This window comes from Amblyomma maculatum, chromosome 10 (genome assembly GCF_055883805.1).
Source record: "Amblyomma maculatum isolate TAMU_Amacu chromosome 10, ASM5588380v1, whole genome shotgun sequence".
In the NCBI taxonomy this organism is placed as follows: domain Eukaryota; kingdom Metazoa; phylum Arthropoda; class Arachnida; order Ixodida; family Ixodidae; genus Amblyomma; species Amblyomma maculatum.
In genome coordinates, this window is record NC_139353.1 from 169,206,777 (window position 1) to 169,220,686 (window position 13,910).

General features: G+C 42.8%; 1 protein-coding gene across 1 annotated transcript in view; it reads left to right on the forward strand.

Moving 5' to 3' along the window:
• Positions 1–4,012: 4,012 nt before the first annotated feature.
• Positions 4,013–13,910, forward strand: part of LOC146177903 (uncharacterized) — a 74,105-nt gene continuing 64,207 nt past the window's right edge. The window contains exon 1 of the transcript XR_014701105.1: positions 4,013–4,114. The gene's annotated coding sequence lies outside the window, so the exon portion shown is untranslated. The remainder of the gene's footprint in view (positions 4,115–13,910) is intronic.

Consider the following 13,910-nt stretch of genomic DNA (forward strand, 5'->3'; position numbering starts at 1 on the left):
TGAATGACCTTTCTTTAAGATTGGATGGAAAAAGCTGACCGACGCTAGAAATGTAGCAACATTGTCGTGTTCCATGATTTTAGAGCATACACTAGTTAGCGAAATGGGTCGATAATTACCTGAAGATGATTGATCACCTTTTTTGGCTGCGATGACCTTCTCAATTTGCCAGTCAAGTGGAACGGAGCCAGTATCAAAAGACTGCTGAAAAATTAGTGAAAGAATAAGACTTGAAACATATTGTTACGGAGCACAGTATCGAGACGACGACGATGTGCTGGTGTGAAGTAGGGAAGAAGACGACGCTCAGGTTTAGCTGGCTTCGTTCTGTGGTGTGTGGTATGCATCTAACAGTGAACTAGCGTTTACCGTTGTGTACTTTTTCTTAACAATATTTACTGTTTTTCAAAGCTTTGGAATTAATTCCGCCGATACTGCAGGAAGATGAACATTTAAGTGAATTGATAATATTGTTACGTGGTGGCAAGCGATGACAACAGGAGAACAGAGGACAGAGAGAAGATGCTCGATGACAGTGAGATGACATTTAATGAATCTGTGTGCTGGCCTAGCGTGCGCTCCTGCCCGCGCCACTGCCTTCTTCCTCCTTCGTCCGTAACAATATTAACAACTTCATACAGTTGAATGTGATGCTGTCCATTGGCGGATGTGGCAATGGTGGAAGGTTGGAAATATCATGAGTGCACCTCAGAAATAGATGGTAGGATGGTTAGACAGGATACTGGTAAACTGTCTGAGGGGATGAAATATTTGGTCAAAAAAAAAAACAAAAGGTGGGAGCCTCCTACCAAAAAGACAGGATAGAACTGGCAGAGCTATTATAGCTAATCAACAGGCGTAAAGTGCCCAATGTAAAGCGCTATACGGAGAAAATTGAGCATAGAAAGAATGGCAGTAGCCTAAACGCAAGAGAACACTATGCGAGGCAAAAATTTTACCTATACGCTCTATACGGAGAAAATTGAGCATAGAAAGAATGGCAGTAGCCTAAACGCACGAGAACACTATGCATTTGACAGCACCGAAATCTGTGCTTTTCAACTATATATAAATTTGCTATATATAAAATTGACGCTAACTATATATAAATTTGCTAAAATAATCACTAATAGAATCAGGGCAACCTTCGACTTCAATTGACCACAGGATCAAGCAGGTTTTCGGTAAAGGTTCTCTTCATGATAGTATCCATACTGTGAAACAGGTGATAGAAAAATGCTCTGGATAGAATTAATATAACCAGCCCTTTGATTACGCGAAAGCATTTGACTGGGTCGAAAGCTCAGCAGTCATGCTGACATTGTAAAACCAGGGTGTAGGTGAGCCACATGTGAAATTGCTGGGAGTTATCTATAGTGGCTGCGCAGCAACTGCAGTCTTCAAATCATGTATACAGTGGAAAAAATACTTTTATATTGGAGCAGTTTATGAGATAGGATCGGGTAAAATGACCTGCCAGAACCCGGTTCCAATATACAGATTTCGCCCTGCTTTACTTTCCTATTCCTTTCCTAATGCGATATCAGCATTATCAGTATGGTCATTTTCTCAATACTTGATACATTTGACTAAATGAAATATGCAAATTATGTACAATTGCTTGATGTAATTGGCAGCAAACAGTACAGAATTATGCATGTTCCTGAATGGCCATTTTAAATCATATTTTTTCATTTTCTTAGCATATCAACTGTTCAAGCTCATCATCACTATTACTAGGAAGCAGCTTTGTATATGCCTAACCTGTAATTAAATTCGATGCAGCTTCATGCCCCTCTTTGGCAAGACTAAGTTGTGATACTTCATTTCGTAAGAATTTCAGCCTTCCTCAAAGTTATTGCTTGCTCTTCTCATTCTCAGTATGTACGCGCATCACGAGGGAAACTGTCTGTGACCATTTTCCAGGGAGCACATTCTTGTGAGAAGTCGTGTTCATGCATATGTCATATGTGTGCTTTGAGTGCATAGTTGTGCCCTCACACCCTGCTTGTATGTGTGTTTTATGAGAAGTTGTAAATGTATATTGTTGCGAACCATATTGTGTTACTGTGTAGTGTTTTCCATTTGCACCATTCATACTAAGCATGTGCCAAGCACCTCCGAGACCAGAAATGTATGCGCCACAAAATAGTGCAACAAAAACGTCACATTTTACAGTTTTTTATGTGGTCAGATAGGTAATGATTACATTTTTCCTTAATCATGCATTCACCCGACCTGTCAAGGCATTTGACTATGAGGTGTCATTTTTTTTTTTTTTCCTACTGAGCACACCCACCAACCTGTTACTGTCTTTGCGTTATGGGTTATAAAAGGCGCTGTGGTTTATCAGCCTTATGCTTTGTAAGTGCCAGCTGTTTTGTCCACTGGTGTTTTATTTTGCTAAAGTGTGACGTCAGTTGTGGGAAAATTAAGCGGGCTACTAAACATTACCTAAAGACTACCTTAGATTCATGAAATTTTGAAGTGAATGGCATAATAATATACAATATTGGGAATGAATGTCTGTTCAAAAATAACAGGTAAAGAGAAAGGTTAAACTATGGGTGCTCTTACAAATACCTCCACAGCCAACTTCGAGGTAGGAGAAAACGGGAAAACGAAAAGGCCGTGAGAAGTGCATTCAATTTAAAAAAAAAAAAAAACTACGTGTAACACAGTGTCTTCCCGGTGTGGTCAGGACAATGAGGGCTGCAAATGTCGGTCAGCGAGTGTACCGCAGGATGACGGCTTCACTGCACTGTTTCTTGCAATGCCGTGAAGCTGGTCATATTGACAACATCGCCGTTTATCAAGAAGTATCGGTTAACTTTTAAGCATATATACCACTCACGACAAGCGTAATACAGTGCCTACATGCGGTAAGTTTGAAAAGTTGTGCTTAGACGACATAGGCACGCCATGGGCACGCCGCGCGGGCTCATCTTGAACAGCGTGTGCTTTCTTTCGAACGGTGCGTAGTTTTTTTATTGCTTGAGGTTTAGCGAACGCGTACTAAATAATTTGAAATTGTTATTGAATTTTTCTTATCATAGAGTTCCGTATGCTTGCATAACCTGCACAGAAATAATTTTGTTTTTGCAGTTGCTAACAGGCTCTTTAAAATCGAAACCAGAACATATAGAAGTTCAGTATTCATTATTCGGTACATGTAAGAGTAATACACCTGTTGTAGTTAATATTTACTAATGTCAGAAGTAATGCACGACCAGAGTACGCAGATTAGCATAGAGTTAATATATCGGGTCTTGAATATTTGGGGGCTGGGATTTAAAAAATTCCTATGCAAAATCTACTACCCCATTCGAGCTGAAATAACGTTCACAAAGTAGCAAAATATCGTCTATGTTATGTGATAAGGGATTCAACATCGGTACTTGCCTAGATTATCCGAAATCGAGAAAAAACTGCTCTCGGCGGCGTGCACAATTTTCGCAGAAGACAGTCGAAAAGCTATTTTAACATGATGCGCCATCTGTCGAGCAGTGAGACAAGCTCCATCCCGGCCGTCGGCGCGCTTGCCTCGCTGCCCGACAGATGACGCACCATGGTAAAATAGCTTTTCAACTCGCTTCTGCGAAAATTGTGCACGCCGCCGAGAGCAGTTTTTTCTCGATTTCGGAAAATCTAGGCAAGTACCGATGTTGAATCACTTATCACATAACATAGACGATATTTTGCTGCTTTGTGAACGTTATTTCAGCTCGAATGGTGTAGTAGATTTTGCATAGGAATGGTTTAAATCCCAGCCCCCAAATATTCAAAACCCTGTACAAACTCGGCAGCTTAGGCCTCTTTTTCAATGCGTACATATATAGATGCACGGCATTTCGTCTGCACGTTATTCCATGCTGGGGGCACTGAAAAGTTCTTAGCTATGAAATGTTGGTGTGCGTTTTGAAAAGCATTTAAAGCGCACAACTAAATTAGATAAGGTTTTCTTTTTCGTAATGTGCTTGCGTTCTCCGCTAGGAGTCTCAACAGCGCTTAGTAAAATGGCCGCGTCCGTGCTGCTTGCGTTGCGTATCAAAACATGAAGGAAAGATTAATGAAAACATCGCAAAGAGTTGTGAAGACGTCAGCCTTGCTAAAGGTAATTAAGCTCTATGTAATAGCAACTCATGCACTGTGTGTTATAACCACACAATTGTTCGTTACCGGCCTTGGCTGATTTCAGGGCACGGCAGGGCAGCTGTAGTCTGGTGCGTGGGGAGGCGGACGAATGCTGTTTTTACTTCAACATTATGTACCAGAGGCTGTTTAAGAAATAGTGGAAAGTGAGCAGTTGACTGTAAATGTTTCGCGTGATGTGAAGGCTTCGATTTTCAGCACACGGTCATTAAAATCAAACGTCAGGCAAGACCATTTACGTCGAGCATTGATGTTTCAGTAACAAGTGTGCATTGGCTCTGCTGTCTCTATGTTACTTAACGCTGGAGGCTATGCGGACATGAACGTCCAGCATTTAGTTGGGCTACGCATCACAGCGAAACAGTATATTACCATTGTAGCTGATGAAATGGCCCGAATGCGACCATCTAGACAACCTCGTATTGAGAGCAATTGAAAGCGGTACGCCTAACAATTATAGGCATACGTCGTACTAATACCGCAATCTAAAGCTCCCCAACCATTGAGGCACTCAGCATGTGTGGTCTTTGATCTATTGCGCTGAGCCAGTAGGTAAACGACAAATCACCCAACCAAGGTATCGCGGAGAGTTTCAGACTTTAATGATACTACTATTTCCCGTTTGAACTCCGTTTTTCTGTTTCATTGACCAAGCCAAAATGCAGGTGATCCAAACTTAAGGCCCCGCGACCCATTCAGTTCTCAGCAGCAGATGAGATTTGTAGTCGGGTACCGAGATAGGGGTGTGCAGATTCTCTGGTTCCGCTAAAAACGTCCTCGGAAAGAAGGTTCCCGGAATAAATGTTCCCGGAACAAACGCCCCCGGAAAGAAAGTCCTTTTTTTTTTTTTTTTTGCGAAATAGGGGAACATATCTCCAAACGAGTGCAATCAAAGTAAGGTATCGTAATCTCAGTCTTTCGCCTGCCCTGGAGATTGGCTTCTCTGGGATTAAATGCTCGGAAAATGGGTGTTTTGCCTAACATAGTGTGAAAAACGGCCGCAAGCGAGCCTTTACATGATGAATTAACAAGAGGACACTAGTGTCGCCCCTGTTTGCTTATTTGACCTTGCATCTCCTTTTGTGATTTTAGTTTGAACCTGATTTGAATTTTTTGTGTATGTTTCTCTGCGTGTTTTCTCGTTCTACATGCTGCTGCAGCTCATTGTGCTATAAAGGCGTAGACTATGATTATACATGTCGAGTTGTAATAATCAGTGCGGATGCGCCCCATATCAGCATACATTATTGCAACAACAAAGATTATGGCAACGAGTAGTGGTAGCGTGGTGTTTTATGGCTTGACCTGCACTACATTATCGTGGCATGATCTGGTGCTGACCAGTAGCCTCGTCTTTGTCTTGTTTGCGCGCTGACCACCGGCTTTGGTGGCAGAAGCGGGGAAGGGCGTTCCAGGGTGGTCATCCTGATTTCCCTAGTAAAGCACTACTGGTAGTGCAGCTAGAATTTCGTACCGTGGTCACCAGAACGGTTGACCCTCATCACTGAAAGATCTGTGAGGGTGTTTCAGTAACGCTTTCTACTGTGGGCGGTTACTCAAGGCTACTAATTAGGCAATCACAGGACCCAGATACTATACAATGCTTACATCTACTATCAACAGTTATTAACGTCAGCGCAGAATGCAACAAAAGGTTCATTTTTTTTGCGAAGTGAAATTTGGAAGGTTATATTCTGTGGGCAAAATTCGTCCTTGGGGATGTTTTCTCCTAGGAGTTGCTTCATAAGGGGCCCTTTCATCCAGGTACGGTTTTTCTGGCACCGAATTTTCCGGGGACGTTTTTACCTACACCAGCAGATTACCTTGCGCCCATGATATCTGTATGTACAATAGAACAGCTTATCTTAAATCTCCCTGACACATCATGCTTCATGGTGTTAATGTAATCCAACATATATTAATGTGATGTTTTGGTCTATATTTTTAAACTGCAAATAATTTAATGTGACATGAAAGTGTGGCTTGGTTTGGTTTGGATTACGAGTTTAGCTTTAAGAGGAGGACTCCGGAAATTTGACCACCTGGAGTTCTTGAATGCGTACACATATTGCATAGTACACAAGCACCTCACGCTTAACTTTGAGCGAAATGCAGCAGGATGAACATTTTGCTCATATCAAACAGAAAATTAAGTTTTCAATGCTTCGCATATCTTAGGCATCTGAAAAACGCACAGCAACTACGGCTGTGATAATGCAACTATGGATGTTTCCACTGCCTAAGAAGTGGGGCTGAGATGCTGTCTGCTTCCTTGTCATTCGATTGATCATGCATTAAGTACCCACACTCAGGCTGTGTTACAAATCGGTATTCACCTAACCAAGCAATCGTTGCCCTTCCTTGATACATTCGCAATGGGATGCTGAGACCAAATTGAAGTTTTAAGATTTCTGGCTGCCCTTGGGTCTGTCAAACGCATGTTTGACAACAAAGTCCTTTATTGAACACAGGCCACTTTATTCGGGCAGGCCACAAGCTACATTGGGGTCTAGCCAGGACTGTAAAACTCGTTTCAACCTGCAAGCTAGATTGCAAGTGTTCCATCTGGGCAACTGTACGCAGGGCAGTAGGCTCAAGGAAAGAGGGTGTTGGACTGCTTTTGAAAGAAGGCATATCATACTCTGTATGCTATATGTAAAATGTGTTGAAACAGTGTGTGGTGGAAGGTTTATCTGCAAGAATGATGTTGGTACCATCTCTACAGTTCAAGATCCTGAAGTGACCTGTCTTTCTCCTCTGCATGATTACATTCCTTAGCACGTTTATAAATGAAATTCTAATGGCTGACTAGTAACCTCAACCTTTTGAGTACAGAGTGGAGCAATGAAAAAGAGAATACATTTTCATTTTATGCTCAGCTTTAGCCTTAAAAGCTCGTCATGCCTATTTGTATTCAGGGAACTTCAAGTTTTGTTCTAGGCTTGGCTTTTCGAATAACTATTTCCAAACGCCTGATACCAACCCGCATAGATGCGTTACATAATCTGTGAAACCATAAATTAGACCTGTGTGCCTTGCCATTGCTACAAGTTGCTTGGAATAAGGGCACCTGGAACATTTGTTTAAGAGAGCAGATGACACTTGTTGTGGCATACCTACTCTAGTACTGACTTTTATAATAATGTAACGGGAAGAAATATGTTCACAAAAGAGTATTGAAGATATATACAGAGAGAGAGAGACGGCCAAGGAGCCAAGCAATGAGGGCTCATTCCTTGAATACACTTTGTCTTCCCTATCAACCACATAGCAGCATTGAGCCTCATCCTCTTTCTGCAAGCCTAAGGCCATGACTATATATTATTGTTATTAGCTTAAAAATAGCATCACTGTAAGTGTTGCTGAGCATCATTTGGTAATCTTTGCTTTTAACTGATCTGGGCAGCGCATGTACAACAGGTAACCAGAAAAGCAATGCAAGTGTTTCTTAGAGATTCTTGAGGAATTCAAAATTTTTGAACATGGAAATGTAGTTTAGTTTCTGCATGCCAAAAGTGAGAACACATGCTATAAGTTGAGATTCAGCTTGTCGGAGACATACTGACGTCGATGTATATCGGTTTACCGTCGCCTCCCACACAGGTGCAGTGGCCGCAATTGCACTCACCCGTCAATGCGCGTGCGTAGGAGGGGCCCAGCAAACCGGTATACGTCTACGTCAGTACGTCTCCGGCAAGCTAAATCACTAATGATTCAAAGGAAAGCTGTGCATTTTCCTTACAACGGTTACTAGTGCATGTGCACCACCTGGTGCATTTTCACAACCTGCAGGTATTTATACTCTGGATAATCTATGAGGCTTAACATACCAAAGTGACTCGGGCTATGAAGGATGTTATAGGGGAGTGCTGTGGACATTTCGCCCACCTAGCATTCTGTAATGTGCACTGAATCACACAGTGCACCATGTGTTTCACCTTCGTTCAAGGGTGGCAGTGCTTCTATAGGTACTCTGTTCTGCTTCATTTCATTTATTTGTCCCTTAAAGGCCCGAAGGCATTACATAAGGGGGGGCGTACACACAGGTTGGAGGGTAGTAGCAGAGAACACAAAAGAAAGAAAGGGGGAAAAATACACGGGGTACCAAAAAAAGTGTAAAATAATATACAAACCAAAAGCAAGAAATAAACATATAAAAAGAAAACAAGGAACAGTTGGCACTTCGGTGTCGCAGTATGAATATGTTTATGAGAAGTGATTAGCCAGTTTCTCGCGGAAAAGGCGGCGATCGGAGCATGTAATTACGTTGTCGGGAAGGCCATTCCAGAGCACTATGGCTTCGGGAAAAAATAAACTGCTCATTGCGGAGGTGCGGGTTTTAATGCGTGCGATTGGGTTACTGTGGTTTAGGCGGGATGACGTACGTGGGGGTGGCTGCAGCAACAAATGTCTTGGTGAGCGATAAAAGAAAGAGTGAAAGAGGCATAGTCGGGAAATAACACGGCGAGTTGCTAGTGTTTGAAGGCCGAGGGATCGTTTTAGTAATGTTATGCTGGTATTTCTTGAGTACTGCGATGTAATAAAACGGGCGGCGCGATTTTGAATGGCTTCGAGGTCTGAGATGAGATACGATTGTGATGGATGCCAGACAGATGACGCGTACTCCAATTTAGGACGTACGAATGTTATGTATGCCAACTTTTTTACTTCAGGTGATGCAGATTTTAGATTGCGCCGGAGAAAACCAAGTGTGCGTGATGCTTTGGAACAGATGGTCTGAATGTGTGTTGTCCATGACAGCGATGATGTGATGTGTACTCCTAGATATTTATAAGATGATGTTCTCGTGACGGCGACCGATTTTATGTTGTAAGTGCTATCAATAACTGTGTTTTTGCGGGAGAATGATATGTATTGGCATTTATTTAAATTAAGAGGCATGTGCCATTTGTCACACCACGCTGAGATAGTGGTTAGATCCTGTTGAAGAGCGGCAATGGCGCTAGCGCCGTGGATGGGGCTGTAAATTACGCAGTCATCTGTGAATAAACGTAGCGTTGATTTTATGTTGATCGGTAGGTCATTGATGTAGATGAGGAATAAAAGAGGTGATAAGCCTGCACCTTGAGGTATGCCGGATGTTACGTCGGAAAAAGCTGAGTGACAGTTATTAACACAGGTGAACTGCTTACGTCCTTTAAGGAACTGCTCTAGCCAGGAGAGCAAGGTTTGTGGAATGCCGAGCGATGACAACTTAAAAAGAAGAAGATTATGGGAAACACGATCAAATGCTTTTGAAAAGTCGAGAAAGATAGCGTCGATCTGGACAAGGTTATCTAAGTATTGTAGAATGTCGTGGGTGAATTCGGCGAGCTGGGTCTCACATGACAGCCGCTTCCGGAAGCCGTGTTGATTCGGATAGAAAAAGTTCATTGATTCTAGGTGGGTCATAAGATTGGAAAAAATAATGTGCTCAAGTAGTTTAGACGGTATACTAGTGAGGGAAATGGGACGATAGTTGTTAGGGCACATGCGGTCATCCGCTTTAAATATGGGTGTAATTTGAGCTTTTTTCCAATCGTCAGGGACAACCCCGATGTACAAAACTGCTTTCCCTGCTGCATCCTGCTTCAAACCCGAAATTAGGCCTAAGACTGCTCCATACTAGCTGCCTGAATATTTTACCTTGAAATTTAGCAGAATGTGGCTTTTTGTCACACGGTAGGTCACTGTATTGCCTACTAAAAATGCGATCTGATTCAGACTGATTTAATTCATCAGGCCGGTGGCATGTTGCGAGTGGTGCATCGGTGCTATCCAGGCCGCCATAGTCGAAACGATGGAAGTGCAGCGGTGGCAGAGGTCTAATGCATATTGTGTGGGGCCAAAAACATGTTAAGTTTCTGTGAACTAGAGAAGCATGCAGCATGATAAGTGTTTATTTGCAACTAAATTGAAACGAACCACAAGTGATTGGAGGATATTGCGAAAAAAATGCTCTGTGAACGTTGCATAGCACATCTACCCAGCCTTTTCAGTCGCTGATGGCGAGCAAAGCAGACACTGCAAAGTACTGCGAGTTAGGAAATTTCTCCAGCTACGAAGAACTAAATTACTTGTTTCATGGCTTTCGCTATGAAAACAAGCAGGTACTACGCCATGGAGCCTTTTTGTCAATAACAAGCATGTCAAGCCTATTTCAAACAAAAGGATACTTTAAGTATTATGGGGATGATGCACCAAAGTTGCCAGTCACTAGAACCTTTCTCTAGGGTGTGGGAAATCTGTACAGGGCCTGTCGCCAACATGTTAAAATTGAAGAAGCTCTAGCATCACTCAAGCAAAAATATGAGCCAGGGGCAAAAGGCAGTGAAGCAGCTAAATGACGGAAAAACTAACCTTTAGTGCTGTCTGTCCCCCTTAAGGCACTGCTGGCTATTGCTCAGAATCTGTCAGCGCAGGCATAGCATCAAAAATGGCATGCACAGGATAAAGAGTGGAAATGTCTTGTTTATTGGTGTGAGTTTCAATCTAGTGACGATGTTTGAGTGTATCCAAGTGGTAGACCTTGTTCAAATTGATCAGTTGAAAAGAGGAAGCAGCTTTTAGTCAAACTGGGCATTCACTTATAAAGCAAGCATTCCTTTTTATGCCAGTCTGTGCCAAATTGGTGCGCATAGATCAGCCAATTTATTTTAAACGTGTACATGTTTAGCCTTCATCTTGTTTGTGATGCATGCATAGTAATCTTTAGTAGGCAAAGCATTGAAGGTTGAATAAAAAGGAGTAATCTTTTTTTTGTATGTCAGGAATGGGCAGTCACAATTATTAATGTCTCTAGAAACATGTTGCAAAACATGATTAGGATGCTGCAAAACTGACTTTTAATTTCTGTAAATTGTGTTACCACTGCTCCCTGGATCCCTGCGCCGCTCTAAAATACGCGAGCCTGTTTCCACTTGAGCACTGCAGTGGCTCGGGCTGGGCCAGCACATGAGTCGTTTCACTGGGCCTGGGCCGGGCCTGCGAATCAGGCTTGTGCCTGTACATAAGAGGGTTGATGTCTATTTTGATCCATAGTTGGAAAGTGAAGTACACTTGGGGCATTATAGCAATGAGATGAATGAAATAAAGCCATGCTTCCTGCTTTAAAAAATATTAAGATGTTTGACTTAATACACCGCCCCGGTGGCTCAGTGGTTAGAGCGCTCGATTGCTAGGCCACGGTGCCCGGGTTTGATACTGGCTGCAGCAGACCACTTTCGATTGAACTGGCAAGTACAATAGATGTGTACTGCATGGTTGTTGGTATATCTATGATAGCCATGTACAGGCAAGAACGGTGGTTGCTATATTGCGAGCCTTCCGCGGATCTTCTTTCATTTGTACATACCATAATCTTCTTCTTTCTTTTGTACATACCATCGTCATCGTCCCGCGGCACCGGCTCCAGCACACGCCTGGGCTCACCATCAGATTAAAACGCTGACACAGCTTACCTTGCCTTGCCGTCACGACTTTGGCGTCTCGACCTGGCCTTCCTTAACATAAACTCTTCTTTAACAGCTTTAACAAAATCTGCGCATCTTGACTAGTGTCGTCCTTATTGCCACTGCAAGCAACCTAAATTCCACGGCAGCTTTCCTGACCGTAGAGCTGCATTGTTACTACACAAAGTATATATTATGTCCCTGACTTTTGCAAGCGGTGTGTTCTTCAATTTAGGAGGAGCTTTCAATTAATGCAAGAAAACAATGGTAGAAAAAAATTAGCTGGAGTTTGGCTCTAGTCAAATCCGGTAGGTTGCGTAGGCAAGGCCGACGTATCTTTTTTTCCCTCTTCTTCTTCTCCAAAGGTCAACGGTCAAACGTGGCTACTGGCCGGGTTCCCGCAACAGGCTGAAACCTGGCGTAGTATTGCTTACGCAATAAAAGCGCTTTAACCTACCTGAGGATATAATTCTTTTAAGATTAAGATTTTGAAAAAGCATTTGATAAAGTGGCTTTAAACATATTTTGTGCAAACTCTCACACTTGAACTGAAAGTTATTCTTGTTGCATTGGTAAAAGCATTTGGCACACGCTTGAAACTGCTTCAGTGTGAGAATGCGAAAGCATAGCCATTTGTGTGGCTGCAATCTCGCTACAACTGTTTTAAATTCGTTGAAGTTCCTTCTTATAAAGTGCTGTACAACAAATCACTGATATTTGGATCTTTTTGCTACAAAACGACAGATTCCAGTCCAACTATGTGTGGCCTGATAACACATAGGTGCGTTCGCGGCTTCACTCATGTTTATATCGTGCAGTGCTTCAGTGCGTGAAGGCCGGTCACATAACCCACCGCCTCAGCACATCCACCGCATTCCCCGATTGCATTCAGTGATTATTGCTGCAGTATCAGTATGCATCCCAAACATAAGTTATATACAAGAGTAGAAAACTGGGCAAGTTGGTATGGATTCATCTTGTTGTGGCACCACAGGGACGAGGACAGATACGGAGAAACACACCACACGCGTTCGCTAGGTACCGCTCCGACATGCTTGAGCCAACTACCCTTTGTGGCTGGCCTATGTGTCGCATGCCTGCTTAGTGCACAGAGGGCTGGGGTTTAAACCTTAATGCCAAGCAATTAAATTGAATTAACGTTATTTTTCAGTGTACCACTTGCCTCATTTATGTTTGTTCTATAGTGTGCTGATAACATTAACTACAATGCCAGATGAATTTTTGCATTAAGGGTTTTCAGAAGCTGCCAGCAATTTGTTTTGGCTACCATGAGTCTTCAATGTTCCCTGTAATGTGTAGTGTATCGCAAGGTACGGTCTTATCAAATATCTTGAAGCCAAAGGATTTGTGCCCCGCCGGGGTGGCGCAGTGGTTAAGGTGCTCGACCACTGTTCCCAAGGACGCGGGATCGAATCCCGGCCTCGGCGGCCGGTTTTCGATGGAGGCGAAAAGCAAGGCGCCCGTGTACTGTGCGATGTCAGTGCACGTTAAAGAACCCCAGGTGGTCGAAATTTCCGGAGTCCTCCACTACGGCATCTCCCATAGCCTGAGTCGCTTTGGGACGTTAAACCCCACAAACGAACCAATAAACCAACCAACCAAAGGATTTGTCTGAACCGCAAAGTGGAGCAGTCAGGCTATCGTCGAAGGCCAAATGACATTTAAAATTCTAGGAAATCATTTATCACAGCAAGAAACTGTCTCATCGCATTTCACGGCTGTTTAGTTTTTAATGGTGCCATGACTGATTGATTTTGCACTTGAGATAAAAATCCTTGGCTTCAAGACTTTTGACCAAGACTGTGCAGTTATGAACAGTTTTTATTTCTAACCTGCGTTAAGTCTTCCAAATGGCAGCATCATCTAATGGAGCAACATTAGAAGTGCCTAATCCCATCTACAAAACAACTTAACACTAATTGAAAATTGCTGTTCTAACTTGACGTCCTTGAATGCTAATAATACCCCTGTCCCACGGCCAGTTTCAATGTCCATTGAGTCGATGGAGATCGAACTCAATGGGGATCGGCCACTGCCTCACAGCAGTTTGAAGATTATTGAACTTGGTCAGCATTGACTCAATAGTTTGCGAATGACCATTGGAATGCCAAGGAATATTGAGAGCAGCCTTGTACCCACCCAATGAACATCTTCTGGGTTAAACAGTTCATAAACTAGTTTTTCAGGAGTCAAAAGGATTGTTCGATCTATAGAATGGGCAGTGTTCAGATGTAAACACATTGTTCTAGGGTGTCTAGCTGCTGGTGTGTGGCTGTGTGGAATCCT